Source organism: Oryctolagus cuniculus, chromosome 11 (assembly GCF_964237555.1).
Source record: "Oryctolagus cuniculus chromosome 11, mOryCun1.1, whole genome shotgun sequence".
Lineage (NCBI taxonomy): Eukaryota > Metazoa > Chordata > Mammalia > Lagomorpha > Leporidae > Oryctolagus > Oryctolagus cuniculus.
The window spans coordinates 666411-680361 of record NC_091442.1 but is presented as its reverse complement, the minus strand read 5'-3'; positions in this window follow the sequence as shown (position 1 = coordinate 680361).

Sequence of the window (13951 nt, the reverse complement as noted above, 5' to 3'; positions counted from 1 at the left end):
GGGATACGGCCTGGGGCACCCAGCTCTGGTCCTCGGCCACCCTCAAAGAGCCCCATGTCTGGACTTGCTCACAATGGTTGCAGAGAGGTTGACCGTGTGGACTTCCTGTCCCCCACCCAGGACAGATCCCCTGTGTGTGTGTGGGGGGGGGTGATGGTGGCCAGACCTGAGTTGGCACAGAAAGACATGGTCAGCAGACAGCATGGTCAGGAGCAGCTCAGCCACCACTGGCCCTGTCCAGGACAAACTCTCCCCTCCCCTCCTCCTCTCCATCCGCTGGTTCACTCCCCAAATGTCTGCAACAGCCAGGGGCTGGCCAGGCCAAAACCAGGGGTCAGGAGCTTCATCCAGGTCTCACATGCAGGTGGCAGGGTCCAAGCACTTGGGCCGTCCTCCACTGCTTTCCCAGGCACCTTAGCAGGGAGCTGGATCAGAAGTGGAGCAGCCGGGACTCCAACTGACACCATATGGGATGTGGCGTCGCAGGCGGCATCTTTACCTGGGTGCCGGCATTTCACACCTGCTCTCAGATCTGCCCAGGTACGTGTTTTCTACAGACAGAAGCGGGAACTCCCCGCGCACGCGCCCAGCACGTGCAGCACGGGCGGAGCGCGGGGAGTCAGCCAAGGCTGCCATGACTGTGACCGGGCGCTGCACGCGGGGGCCTCAGCGACGGACGTCGAGGCTCTTCAGTCGGGGGGCTGGACGGCCAGCTCCGAGGCACGGGCAGGGCTGGTGGCCTGTGGGTGCCCTCCTCTCCCTGCGTCCTCACGTGGTCTCCGTCTGTGTGCCTGTCTGTCTCCAAATTCCCCTTCTGTGTCTGAGGACATAGGTCAGGCAGGACACCTGGTTAGGGGGTCACGGTGGACACACATGGGGGACATGCATCAGCCCGGCACAGCGCGGCTTCCCGTCCCTGACCCCTAGGGACTTGGCCTCAGTCCCAACCCTGAAGGCCATGGTGCACTGCACCCCAGCCTGCCCCTGCCCTGCCCCACCCCTCCAGGTGGTACCAGGGACTCCCTGCTAGAGCGCAGCCTAAAAGCTGGGCCTGGAGGGGCTCTTCTGTGGCTGCCAGACGGGGGTCGGGAGCCGCAGGGAAGACGGACTGCTCGCCGCCACTCTGGGGGTGTGCTCAGGCAGCGCCTGGCTCTGGGACGCAGAGCCCCTCAGGCACAGCCGGCCACAGAGACGCTCACACGGCGCCAGCAGGGGGAGGAAGTTCAGAGCCTTCTGAGGGGCTGCTGACCTCCTGCTAGGACGGTGCAGTTACAAACGGGAGACTCTGGGGTCCTCGTGCGTGGCTGGCGGGAAAGCAAGGTGCTGTGGCCACCGCAGGAACTGTCGGCTTCCACGGAGGTTAAACAGAGCCACCCTGTGATGCACTACATGGAAGAGCCCTGGAAACACGGAGCCCCGTGCAACACGCCAGACGGGCCCCACCTGCTGCGGGAACCCTGTGGCAGCAAGTTCAGCACCCAGGCAAAGCCCATGGCAGCGGCGGGGCAGGCGGATGCTGAGCGCACACTGGGCTGCTGTGGGGCTGCTGTGGGGACCATGGGAACGTTGCCGGCGAGGTGGAGGTGCTGGTCGCACAGTGTTGTCCCACACTCCGCCAGGGAGGCCGGGTCCCCCAGGAACGTCCGGTCGTGACAACGTTTTCGGGCGCGGGACAGCTGGTCCACAGGCCCCTGGGGGAGCTCAAGGTGCCCGAGTTTGATCCTCGGTGTGACTGTTGCCTCCGTCCGGCGACAGCCAGGGACGTGGCTCTGTCCACCCCCTCCTCCTCCACGCCCGGTCCACACTGAGTAGACCGTGGGCAGCAGCGGCCTGGCGTTGGGACAGCAGGGGTACGGGCGGGGGGCAGTGGAGACCCCCTCCGACCACTCGCTCTGTTCTGGCTCTGATTGCCACCCCCGGCTGCCAGTGACCCCAGCCCAGGTCTGTGGGCCCCCGTCACGGGCTCTCTCCTGAACTGGCCCTAATTGGCAGGGGGAGGCTCTACCTGCACCAGCAAGGGCCCAGGACATGGTGCGGGGCCGTGGGGCCAGACAGGACGGGCCACCCTCCGGAGCAGGCTGGAGAGCTCAGGTGACCGGCAGATAAAAGGGAGAGAGGAGGGAAGGCTGCGATCCCGCCCACAGCCCCCCCGCCGTGTGGGTGCGGCCGTCCGGGGTGTTCTGGCTCTCTCCGCAGGACTCAAAGGGGTTTGAAGAATCAGTGGTCTCCTAAGCTTTTGCTGACATTCCATTTTGCCGACTTTTTAAACAAAGTAGCAAGTGTGGGAGCCTGTTTTCCTTCCTGATATCTGGCAGGTGTTTGTGCCCATGTGGGAAGCAGATGCTAACAGCATTTCCCCAACAGCTCATAAATAACAAGCGCCCAGCGTCCTCTTTGTGCGTGGCGCCGCCGCCGGCCGGCTCGTCCCTCAGAAGTGGCCACGTTGGCCTGTCAATCAGCTCTTGCCGTGGGCACTTCTGCTGATTAGAAGCCCCTTGGAGAGCGAGAGCTCCAAATTAGTTTAAATAAAAAATCGGAATATTCATGCTGCTGAGCTTCTGAAGGGAGGCAACAACAGAATCCAAGCGGCCAGCGAGGGGCCGGGGACCACGGGCCGGGCCTGCTGGGGGCCCTGGGGACCGGCGGCTGCCGAGGCGGGGGCAGCTCCGGGCGGCGGCGTTTCATATCCCGACGCCTCTGCGCGTGCCGGCTGAGGAGGAGCGGGGGGAGCAGCTGCTGTCTCCTTGAGAAGAGACGAGACCCCGCTTTGAAGACTCTCGTGGGAGGAGACGGTGTCCGGGTCGAGGGGGCCCGCCCTCCGCCTGGCCCCTCCCCTGGGGTGAGGCCCTCCTGGAGCGGCCCTGCCCGCCACCTCTACCCCGTGCACACCCACGGGCACCCATCCCCTCTGTGGGCCAGGACAGGGAGTGTGGAAGCCCCGTCTGGGCTCCCGGTGGCTCCAGGCCGAGGTGCTGGAGGTCCAGGCGTCCGCCCAGCTCGGGAAGCTGCAGGAACCAGCCGTGCGGGCTGAGGCCGGGGTTCTGGGGCGGTCAGGGCGGGGAGGGGGAGGGCACCCAGGCTCCTGTGCCAAGGCCCAGTGTCCGGGCACCAGCCAGCTCCTGGCGTGAGGCCAGACGAGGCAGCTCCCGGAAGCCTCTGGAGCCTTCTCACGTCGTGGCACGAGGGCTGAGAGGGTCCGCGGGGTGGCGTGGAGCTGTCTCCCAGAACCTGCGGAAAGTGGGTGCAGGCAGCCACCAGGAGGTGGGTGGGCAGGCCTAGAGCGGGCAGGGCCTGGGCCCGAACTCCACTGGGACACGGAGCAGGCCCTGGGGGCCAGGGGGCTGGGCCTATGGGAGGCTTGGAGGGGCTGAGTGCGGGGACACTGCTCGTGGCCCCCAGCAACAGCATGATGGTTCTTGTGTCAGGCCGTCCTCTCTGGGGTGGGACACGGACACAGGCCGTCCTCTGGGGTGGGACAGGGACACAGGCCGTCCTCTGGGGTGGGACAGGGACACAGGCCATCCTCTGGGGTGGGACAGGGACACAGGCCGTCCTCTGGGGTGGGACAAGGACACAGGCCATCCTCTGGGGTGGGACAGGGACACAGGCTGTCCTCTCTGGGGTGGGACACGGACACAGGCCGTCCTCTGGGGTGGGACAGGGACACAGGCTGTCCTCTGGGGTGGGACACGGACACAGGCCGTCCTCTCTGGGGTGGGACACGGACACAGGCCGTCCTCTGGGGTGGGACAAGGACACAGGCTGTCCTCTGGGGTGGGACAAGGACACAGGCCGTCCTCTCTGGGGTGGGACACGGACACAGGCCGTCCTCTGGGGTGGGACACGGACACAGGCCGTCCTCTGGGGTGGGACAGGGACACAGGCCATCCTCTCTGGGGTGGGACACGAACACAGGCTGTGGCCCAAGTCCTCGGCCCCCCTCTCTACTTCCGCCCAGCAGTGTCCTGCGTGTGGCCATGGCTGCCAGCCCTAGGCCAGAGGACTCATGTCTCCCCAGGTCAGAGCCTGTCCCTCCAGGCCCAGCTAATGCACCATGGCCGTGTCCCTGAGGCCTTCCTGGTAGCCTGGCCCGGAGAGAGGGGAGCTCTCCATGCCGCCAGCCTGGGCAGGTGGATGCGGAGGGCAGCTTCCCGAGGGCTCAGGGGCTTGTGAGCTGTTGGAGGCAGAGGCCGGAGCCTGCAGACCCAGAGTTCAGGTGAGCGGTGTCCCGTGTCCTCCCGTGTCCTCTGTCGAGGGCCAAGTCCTCCCTGTGGACCTGGAGTCTGGGGGACACAGAGTGTTCAGGCCGAACAGAAATGAAGCCCTCCCTTGCCCACCCTGCCCCCAGCACCGCCTCCCGAAGTACCTCCACCCCCCCCCACGGCCCTGCCCCCAGCTCCGGCCCCAGCCCCCCCCAAGCTCCGCCTCCTGCGCTATCTCCGGTCCTCCCAGGCTGCAGGGCAGCAGTCATCACGGGGCCGGCGCTGTGGCTCACTTGGTTAACCCTCCACCTGCAGCCTGGCATCCCATATGGCCCCGGGTTCTAGTCCTGGCTGCTCCTCTTCCAGTCCAGCTCTCTGCTGTGGCCCGGGAAGGCAGTGGAGGATGGCCCACGTGCTTGGGCCCCTGCACCCACGTGGGAGACCCGGAAGAAGCACCTGGCTCCCAGCTTCGGATAACTCACGCGTATGTGGCCCCTGCATTCTGGAATTGGCTTCCAGAGGCTCCAAGGGTCAGAGGGGGCCCAGCAGGAGGCTGGTGCCCGAGCCGCTCTGAGCGACCCCAACTTAATGGCACATGCAGGCTGCATCCCTGGGTTTTCCTGAACAGGGCCGGGGGCTCTGAGGTGACCCCGAGGTGACTCCTGCCACGGCACCCGTGTGGGCCCTCCCAGTGGGGGTGCCTGGGGCCTGGCACCTGCTCACAGAGTGGCTTTCCAAGCCTGGAGAGGCTGGGCCAAAGCCCAGAGCCCCGCCCGGCTGCCAGTTCTCGACATCTGACCTCTGCGCCTGCCAGGCGGGGCCGTCCACCTCCTCTGATCTCCACCCAGCAAGCCGCCTCCTCCAGGGAGCTCTCTTCCCAGGCTGAGTCAACTGGTTCCTGTGGTGCCCACGGCAAGGCAGCGGGCTGCGGGGCGCTGGGGCCAGCGAGCCCAGCGCACGGTGAGCCGCTGAGTCGGGGTCCAGGCATCTGCAGGACAACGACACCGCACGTACTCGGCAGCCAGGGCACATCCACAGCGCGTGCAGCCACCGCCTCGGTCCACAGCCAAACAGCCCACACCCACGGGCAGTTCCGGTGGCCCCGGCCCTGCACACTGTTACCCGCTGCCCGCCTCCGAGGGCTTGCCCCCTGCAGCTTCCGCAAAGACGGGGTCACAGGACACGTGCTCAGCGGCATCTGCTGCCCTCAGAGTGCACGGCGTGCTCAGGGCTCATCCGGGAGCAGCCGTGACCCCGCCTCACGCGTGTCCGGCTCGTCCACGTGAGATGGGCCGTGGTGTGGACGGCTCCTTAGCTGCTGTGTGTCTGGGGTGACCCTGCCTTCGGCTGCGCAGGGGCCCTGGATATGACTGCCGCAGGCAGGCGCCCGGTTCTCGGTGACCCTCTGTTTGGGAAGCGCATTCATTTATTTACGTTTATCTGAAAGGCAAAGTAACAGAAAGAGAGAGAGAGAGAGGGAGGGAGGGAGAGGAAGAGGGAGAGAGAGAGAGCGCGGGAGGGAGATCGTCTGTCAGCTGGGTCACACCCCCATGCCTGGGCCAGGCTGAAGCCAGGGGTCGGGAGCTCCACCGGATCTCGGATCTCGCATGTGGGCGTCAGGGGCCCAAGCTCCTGGGCCACCGCTGCTGCCTCCCAGGGAGGTGAGCACTGGCGGGAAGCAGATCTGAGGCGGAGGTGGGACTCCACCCAGACACTCCCCCAACACGGGCTGCAGGTGTTCCGGGCCACCCGCCACGGCTCAAATCCTGGCACGGGGCTGGGGTGGAGCCTTCGCGGTGCCCCTGAGCAGGCAAATCAGAGGGCTCCCCCAGCACGCCCGCCCTCCCCTGCGCTGGCCTGGGTGGCCTGCGTGGGGTCTGCAGCTCTCTGCTGGAGGGGCTGCCCGTGCCCACATACTGCGCCAGCCCCGGGCCCAGCTCTGCACCCCCTGCCACACGCTAAATATTTCAGCAAATAAAAAACGTTTTAAACGCGAGGCCAGATGTCCAAGTTGACAAAGTGCTGCAGGCGCGGGGCTGATAAAAGCCGGGCCCTTGGTAAACCGGGAATTGGAAACAAGCCCGAGGCAAGCGAGCGGTATTAAAGCGTCCTGGGCTCCTGGCGGGGCTCGGGGGTTTGCCCACGAGCGCCGGGCCCATCTGTCGCCGCCCGCCCGCGCCCTGACACTCACGGAGCAGAGCTGCAGCCGCCGCGGGCCTGGGTGGGACGGACGCCGTGTCCGGCTGTCCGGCTGGGGCTCCCTCCCCGCACAGGAAGCTGTGGGCCTGAGCTGGGGTTGGAGGCGGGACAGGGCAGGGCCGCGGGGGGCACTGGCTGCCCCTCATTGGTGGGAGAGCAGCTGTGGGGGTGTCTGCTGGCTCCTAGGCAGAGCGCGGGAGAGAAGGCCCCAGAGGGGACGGATGCTCCTGGGAGGTGGGGGAGGCTGGGCCCGGCCCCTCCCCAGCAGGCTGAGGAGGACCTGAGCCAACGCCCGTCAGAATGAGTGACACCCGGGCCGGGCTGTGGTCGGCCTGGAGGCGCCCCCCACGCAGGCAGGCGCCTGTTCTCGCCCCACCGTGGGCCGTGGCCCGTGCTGTTCTCATCTCCCCCGGGATGCACTGACCTCAGGGCCTGGCACAGACAGCAGGGCCGGGCAGCAGCGTGGGAAGCGTGGCCACACCCATGTCCTCCTCTGCTCCTGCAGGCAGCCGTGGACACATTCAGCCCCGGGGTCTGGGGCCAAGGAGGGACCGCAGGGATCCTGGAGCTGGGCGGGGCTTGGTGTGAACCCACGCTCCCCGTGGGTGAGTGGAGACGTCCATCTTCTTGGCTTTGCAGTGTGAAAACGGAGGTGACCCCGCTCGGTGAGGCCCTGGTCAAGCGCACAGATGAGGCCGCGCCTCTGCATCTCGGCCGTCCACACACACTCGGCTGTTGGATTCGTGCCTGGCCCAGCTCTTGCCTCGCGCTCCCCGAGTCTCCTGGGGTCACGTCGGGTCATCTCAGAGGGAGAAAGGGCCTCCCGACCCACTGGAGCCTCCTGGTGCCCGCTGGCCGAGCAGCGCGGCTGTGGGAGGACACTGCCCCCACCTGGGAGGTCGCAGCCGGCAGGGGGCGCCGCTCCAAGACCCCAGAGCGGGGAGGGGGGGTGGTGGCTGGCTGGGACGTCGATTTTCAGGGGAGAAGAGCCCATTGAGTCCCTGGAACAGGATTATCCGTCCTCAAAACGGCCTGCGAACCAGTTCCCTCGAGTCTGAGCCCGGGCAGTCCCACCCCCGCGTGGGGTCTGTGGGCCCGGGGCCGAGCCTGGGGCTCCGGGGGTGCTGCAGCCCAGCTGGGGGCCGAGAGCAGCAGCCCAGCTGGGGGCCGAGAGCAGCACCCCAGGTGGCCAGAGGCCTGGCCCAGGCTTTGGGCCCCATCTTGCCAGAGCTGTCCCGGTCCCCTCAGGCCAGGCCAGACTTGGGGAGTATTTGGGGCTCCCAGGGGACTCCTGCTCTGAATTCAGCGTCCATGCCTGCAGTATGTTTTCAGACGGGCCCCAACGGCCACACCTGTGACAGAGTCGTTACCGCCGCTTACCCCGTTATGGTAATTAACACGATGTTTATGACTGCAATGAAAGATGGCCGCAGGGGGTGACAGGCGTGTGGCAGAGCTGTGGGAGGGGCCCTGCACTGAGGGGGCACCTGCTGGGGGCTGAGAGCCGCCACGCCTGCCAGGACACAGATGCATGCTCCCTGCCGCCCGGCACGCCTGGTGCAGCCCTGGGTGCACCAGCCCCTTGCCCCTGAGTGACGGGCGCTGAAGGCGGGGCTTAGGGGACAGGTGGGGCTCAAGCGACAGAGACAGCCCGGAACCCTGAGAGGACTGTGGAGAGGCGCCGTGCGGGAGTCAGGCCCTGGGTCGCAGACGCCGTGTGACTGCATGTGTATGTGCCTGCGTGTGTGCAAGGTGACTACGTATGGGGGTGATTGCGTGGGGGGGTGACTGGGGTGGTCTGTGTGGGGCTTGCAGGCTGCCCTGGTGCTGTTTCCGGCAGCCCCCCCCAAGTTCTTGCACCATCGCCCCCCGCCCCCTTCCCCTGGAGGTTAATCCGCTTGTGCTGCAGGGTGAGACGAGCTGACGACTTGCAGCTGCTGAACTGGGAGGCTGTGACGGGCACCGCCGGCCCTGGGGCCGCCCAGGGGGACGGCAGGCAGGACTCCGCAGGCGGCAGTGTGGTCCTGGCCCCGTGCCCGGCGCTGGGCGGGAACACCCTGTACCTGTGCGAGGAAGAGCTTCCGGTGCCTTCCGCCAGTCCCTCCGCGGCTCTCGGGTGGGCCCCGCGCGTGCAGTGGGCGTGGAGGACGCAGTCCAGCGCCACAGCTGAGAGGACACTGGGCACGTTGCCCCCGGCTGCCCTCCCCCAGGAGGCAGGAGCCACAGCCTCCCCATCCCCCTGTGGGAGCGTCCAGGGCCACCCTCGCCACGCGCCACAGACACGGCTGCTCTCGTGGTCCAGGTGTCCGGGGCTCTGGGGAGAACCCTCGCCTCTCGCCTTGCGGTGGCCGCGTCTCTCGCCTCACTGTCCCCTCTGCTGGGTCTGTGCCTGCGCTCCCCTCTGTCCTTCCAGGACACCTGTGGGGCGTCTGGGGCCGCTCCGCCCGCCGCGGATACCACGACGGTGGAATCCCTGGGTCCCTGCTGCACAGGGGAGGCCTGAACCGAGTCCCCAGCTGCTGGTGCTGACCTGGCGCAGCCCCAGCTGTCACAGGCACTGGGGGAGGAACCAGCGGATGGACGACCTCTGTCCGTCTCAGCCTCTCAAATAGATGGACGCGACTTGAGGACGTGGAGGAGTATTCGTGGTAGCACAGAGACAGCCGGAGCACACAGGTGTGCCGGGGGTCCCCCCCAGCGGCCCCCGGGCCCTCGTCTCCTCCCAGGAATGCTTCAAGCTGTGTGTGTTCCCTTCTGTAGATGGAAGTCACAGCCCGCAGGGAGCCCAGCCCCTCGCTGCCCGCCCAGCTCGGGAGCTGTCTGTGTGTGCGCAGGGCCTGCACCACGGGTGGGTGTGCCGAGTCACCTCCCAGCCCTTGGTGACCGCTCGGGGTCGCGGCTCCGTCTGTCTCGCCTGCAGCCTCGGGACAGGTCCCCGCCCGGGAAGCGCGGCCTCCGCTCCTGGACACCGATGGGTCCTGCTCCCAGGGCGGGGACAGGGCAACAGCGCGGAACAGACCCTCGCCCCGCCCCGGACAGCAAGCGTCTCGGGGAAGTGCGGTCCTGTGTGCAGGGGATGTGTGTGCATGCGTGCGTGTGGAGTGCACATGTGTGGGTGTGTGCACACACATGTACAATACATGTGCACGTGTGTAGAGGTGTGTGAACTTACAGGTGCATACATGTGTCACACAGAGTGCGTGTGTAGATTGTGTGTGTGCACATGTGTGGGGAATGTGCATACATGCATGCGTGTGGAGTGCACATGTGTACGCGTGTGCACTTACATGTGTGTGTGCGCACCTGTGTGTAGGGATGTGCATGTGTGTGTGCAAGGTGCACCTGTGTACGCGTGTGCACTTACATGTGTGTGTGCACCTGTGTGAGGAATGTGCATGCATGCGTGCACACAGAATGCATGTGTAGATTGTGTGTATGTGCACATGCATGGGGAATATGCGTGCGGAGTGCACATGTGTACGTGTGTGCACTTACATGTGCGTGTGTGCACCTGTGTGTAGGGATGTGTGCATGTGTGCACACAGAGTGCATGTGTGTCCATCTGTGTGGGGATGATGTGGCTTCGGGTGCTGCTAGGAAGGGCCCTGTGGGGTGCGGGAGGATGGTCAGGATGGGAACGGGTGGGGGCCCTGTCGTGGGTCCGGCCCCGTGTGCAGTCCGTGTGCTTGGAGAGTGGGTCCCCTCCCTGCCAGGCGAGGCTGGCTTCACGCAGGCCCCACTCTCCTTCTCTGCCGGGACTGCCGACCGCGCCTGAGCTCCCGGGAAGCCCCTGCAGAGGCTCCACCTCCCGGGGGGAGGGCCATGGGGGCAGCCACATGACTCGTGGTCTGCAGTGGCTGGGGCGGGGTCAGAGGTGACAGAGGGGAACCCAGACTGCCAGCCCAGCGTGTGTCCACTCGCTCCCTCCACGCAGTGCCTGGGGCTTAGTGCTTGGTCGGTGTTTTGAATCCGGCAGCCCCGGGGGGGTCTCAGCCGGTTCAGGCAGGGCCTGTGCCTGTGGGAGCATCGGCCCTGCACAAGCAGGCTCCTCCCGCCCACCCCGGACCCGCCCAGGGCCTCCCGGAGCCGCCCTCCGCGGAGTTCACATGTGCTGTGCAGGGTCTGGCGCATTTAGTGTGTGTGTGGTGGGGTGTGCTGTGTTTAGTGCGTGTGGGGTGGGGTTGCTGTGTTTAGTGCGTGTGCCGTGTGCAGCAGCCGGCCAGGTCTGCGGATCACTGCTCCCCTGGCCGGGGGGCCGCTGCCTGGTCCATCTGGACGCTGCCCTGGAGCCCCAGGCCTCGCCCACCGCGTCTGCTGCTCTGCACTCCGCGCGTGTGGATTAAAGCGGCGCAGATGCGCGCCCAGCTCAGGGGAACGAAAATCGCAAGATTCACTCAGTGAGGCCGCCCCCGCCGTGGCGTCCAGTCCTGGGCCCCCAGGACAGCAGGGCCTGCCCACGGGGGTGCCCGGGGCACCGCTCAGGGGCTGCCTGCTCTCCCTCTCCGGTTACAGACAAACGGAGAAGCTGGGTGGTCCCAGGAGGAGCGGCCCCTCCACCCAGCCCAGCCTCCAGGGCCGTGAGGAGGAGGAGGAGGAGCCGCCAATCTCCCCCCCCCCCCCCCCCCCCCGTCCCATGAGCTGGGATTCCCGGCATCGCTGGTTTGAGCTCCAGGGGCCCCCCGCCCCCGCCCCGCCCCTCGTTATCCTCGCCCGACGTGACAGGGCTCCCATCGGACTTCCACAGCCAGCGTTGGCCCTGACCATCGGTGGGGCCCCGACTCCGCCTCCTGGCTTCTGCTTTGGTTTTTTGTGTTTGTTTTTAAATCATTTATTTGAAAGGCAGAGTTACAGAGAGAGAGAGAGAGAGAGCGAGCGAGAGAGAGCTCTGCCACCTGCTGGTTCACTCCACAAATGGCTGTAACAGCTGGGGCTGGGCCAGGCCGATGCCAGGAGCCAGGAGCTGGAGCTCCACCCTGGCCTCCCACGTGGGTGCCGGGCCCTAAGCACTCGGTCGTCCTCCAGTGCCTCCCAGGAACCTGAGCTGGGAGCTGGATCGGAAGTGGAGCGTCTGGGACCTGAACCGGCGCCCACGTGGGATGCTGGTGGTGTCTCAAGCGCCGGCCCCTCCTCCTGGCTTCTAACGTGTGAGCTGCCTCCACCACTCCATGCACCGCTGACGGCCGGACTGGGAGGCCACTCTGTTCCCTTGACCCACAGAAGTGCAGGCCCATGGGGGACGATCATCCTGCTGGGGGCGGGGGGCAGCTGTGCTGTGATCTGCGTGGCTCACGTGGCTCCGGGCCGCCCACACGTGCAGAAGGCCCAGCCAACTGTCCTGCGGCAGCACCTGCTGTGGTCAGCGCCCAGGGCTTCGAGTGTGGACCACGTGGAGGGCGGTGGCGCCTGGACGCAGCCCCTGTTCAGCAGGCAGGGGAGCGTGGCCTTGGCCTCTGCCAGACTGGGCCCCCAGCAGCTCTCTGCCCTCAGGGTTGGCGGGAGCCGGCCCAGAACCCCTGGAGCAGGGGCGGCGTGAGGCGCTGGCGGTGGGCGCTGGGCACTCCCTCCCTCCCACGCACCCTGTGGTCAGGCCACTCAACCAGACCAGATCCTCGAGAAACCCCCTGCCCGCTCCGACACGGGGAGAAACAGCCACAGGGTCCCGGCACTGTCAGCAAGCTTCCTTTTGCTGCTTTTTTAGACTTTTATTTTTGGTTCCTTTTTAAAGAAACTGCGTGCATCACCAGTGATGGTTTAAACCCCACCCGCGTCTGTGCAGCACCGGGGCCGCAGCCACCGCTGAGTCCGGGACTGGCCATCACCTCAAAACTGCCTTTGAAGCCAGCCCGCCAGGACACTGGCAGCCGAGCGGGCCCGCCCCGAGCTCCCCCAGCCACCAGGGGTCCCGGTGCAGCCCCCCCCCTCTCCCCAGCTCCACATGAATGGCTCCCTTCTGCCCACCGAGGAATCTGAGGGACAGAGGGGCAGCAGCCAGACCGGGAGCAGGGATGCGGGAGGGGCAGCCAGGCTGGAGGTGGAGAGGGGCAGCCAGGCTGGGGGAGGGGAGGGGCAGCCGGACTGGGGGGAGGTGTCTGGGGGCGAGAAGCTGGGACTCAGGCACAGACCACAGCTCAGGAAACAGCCCCCCTCACCTAATTCATGACCCCTCCCTGCAGACCCAATCCCAGGTGTGGCCAAATCCAGCTGAGCTCAGTGTGGCACTGTCCTCCCGGACCCGGGGGACACGGCTGTCCTCTCTGGCCTGCACAGAGGGCCACCTGCTCTCCGTGCACACAAACACTGAGTCACATGCACACTACACCCAGGACAGTGCAAGCGTGCACAAAATGTAGGTACAGGTACACGCACGTGTGTGCACACACATGTATGCACAGATGAACACCGCAGTGCAAACACACAGGCACAGGTGCACACAGACATATACACACCCCACACTCTCACCATACAACACACAGACACATACACACACCACACTCTCACCATACAACACACAGACACATGCACACACCACACTCACCATACAACACACAGACTTAAACACACACCACACTCACCATACAACACACAGACACATGCACACACCACACTCTCACCATACAACACACAGACATATACACACACCACACTCACCATACAACACACAGACACATACACACACCACACTCACCATACAACACACAGACACATACACACACCACACTCACCATACAACACACAGACACATACACACACCACACTCACCATACAACACACACACATATACACACCACACTCACCATACAACACACAGACACATACACACACCACACTCTCACCATACAACACACAGACATATACACACACCACTCTCACCATACAACACACAGACACATACACACACCACACTCACCATACAACACACAGGCACAGGTGCACAGCTTCCCCACACAGGACACGTGTATGCACGCCCTCCACACACACTTGCAGGGGTGTCCGGGACGAGAGCACATAGATCGCCCAGATTTGCTCTTGCCTGGTGTCCAGCTGTCCTGAGGCTGGTCAGCGGCGGCCACTCAGTTCTCCCCGGGCCAGCCGGCCGTCCCCGAGCCGGGGCAGTGGCGGGGCCTGCGATCGGCAGCTGCAGGTGGCGCCTTTGCAGGAGCGTGGCCGTGGCTGGGGACCCGGCCGCCCAGCAGGATGGTTGTGGTGCAGAATCTCCTGTTGTTCCCACAGCTGCTGCAGAGGAGGGAGGGGGGTGAGCAGCTGGGGAACAGGGAGCACCAGGGGCAGGGCTTGGGGCGCAGCCCCTGCAGGGCGGGGCACGCAGCCCCCGCAGGCCGGCCCTGCTGCCCGCCGAGGGTTTGGTTGCTTTGAGACCCAGGTTCCTCAGCGGAGGAGTAAACGGCTCTCCGCCAGCTGCGACGCTCCCAGCGCCGCGCACCCTCCACCCTGGGGCCCCAGGACCAGCTCGTCCAGGTCTGCAGCCACAGCCTGGTCACCACTGTCCCTCCGATGGTCGCTCCAGCCCCTGGGACAGCCACAGAGTGCCCAGA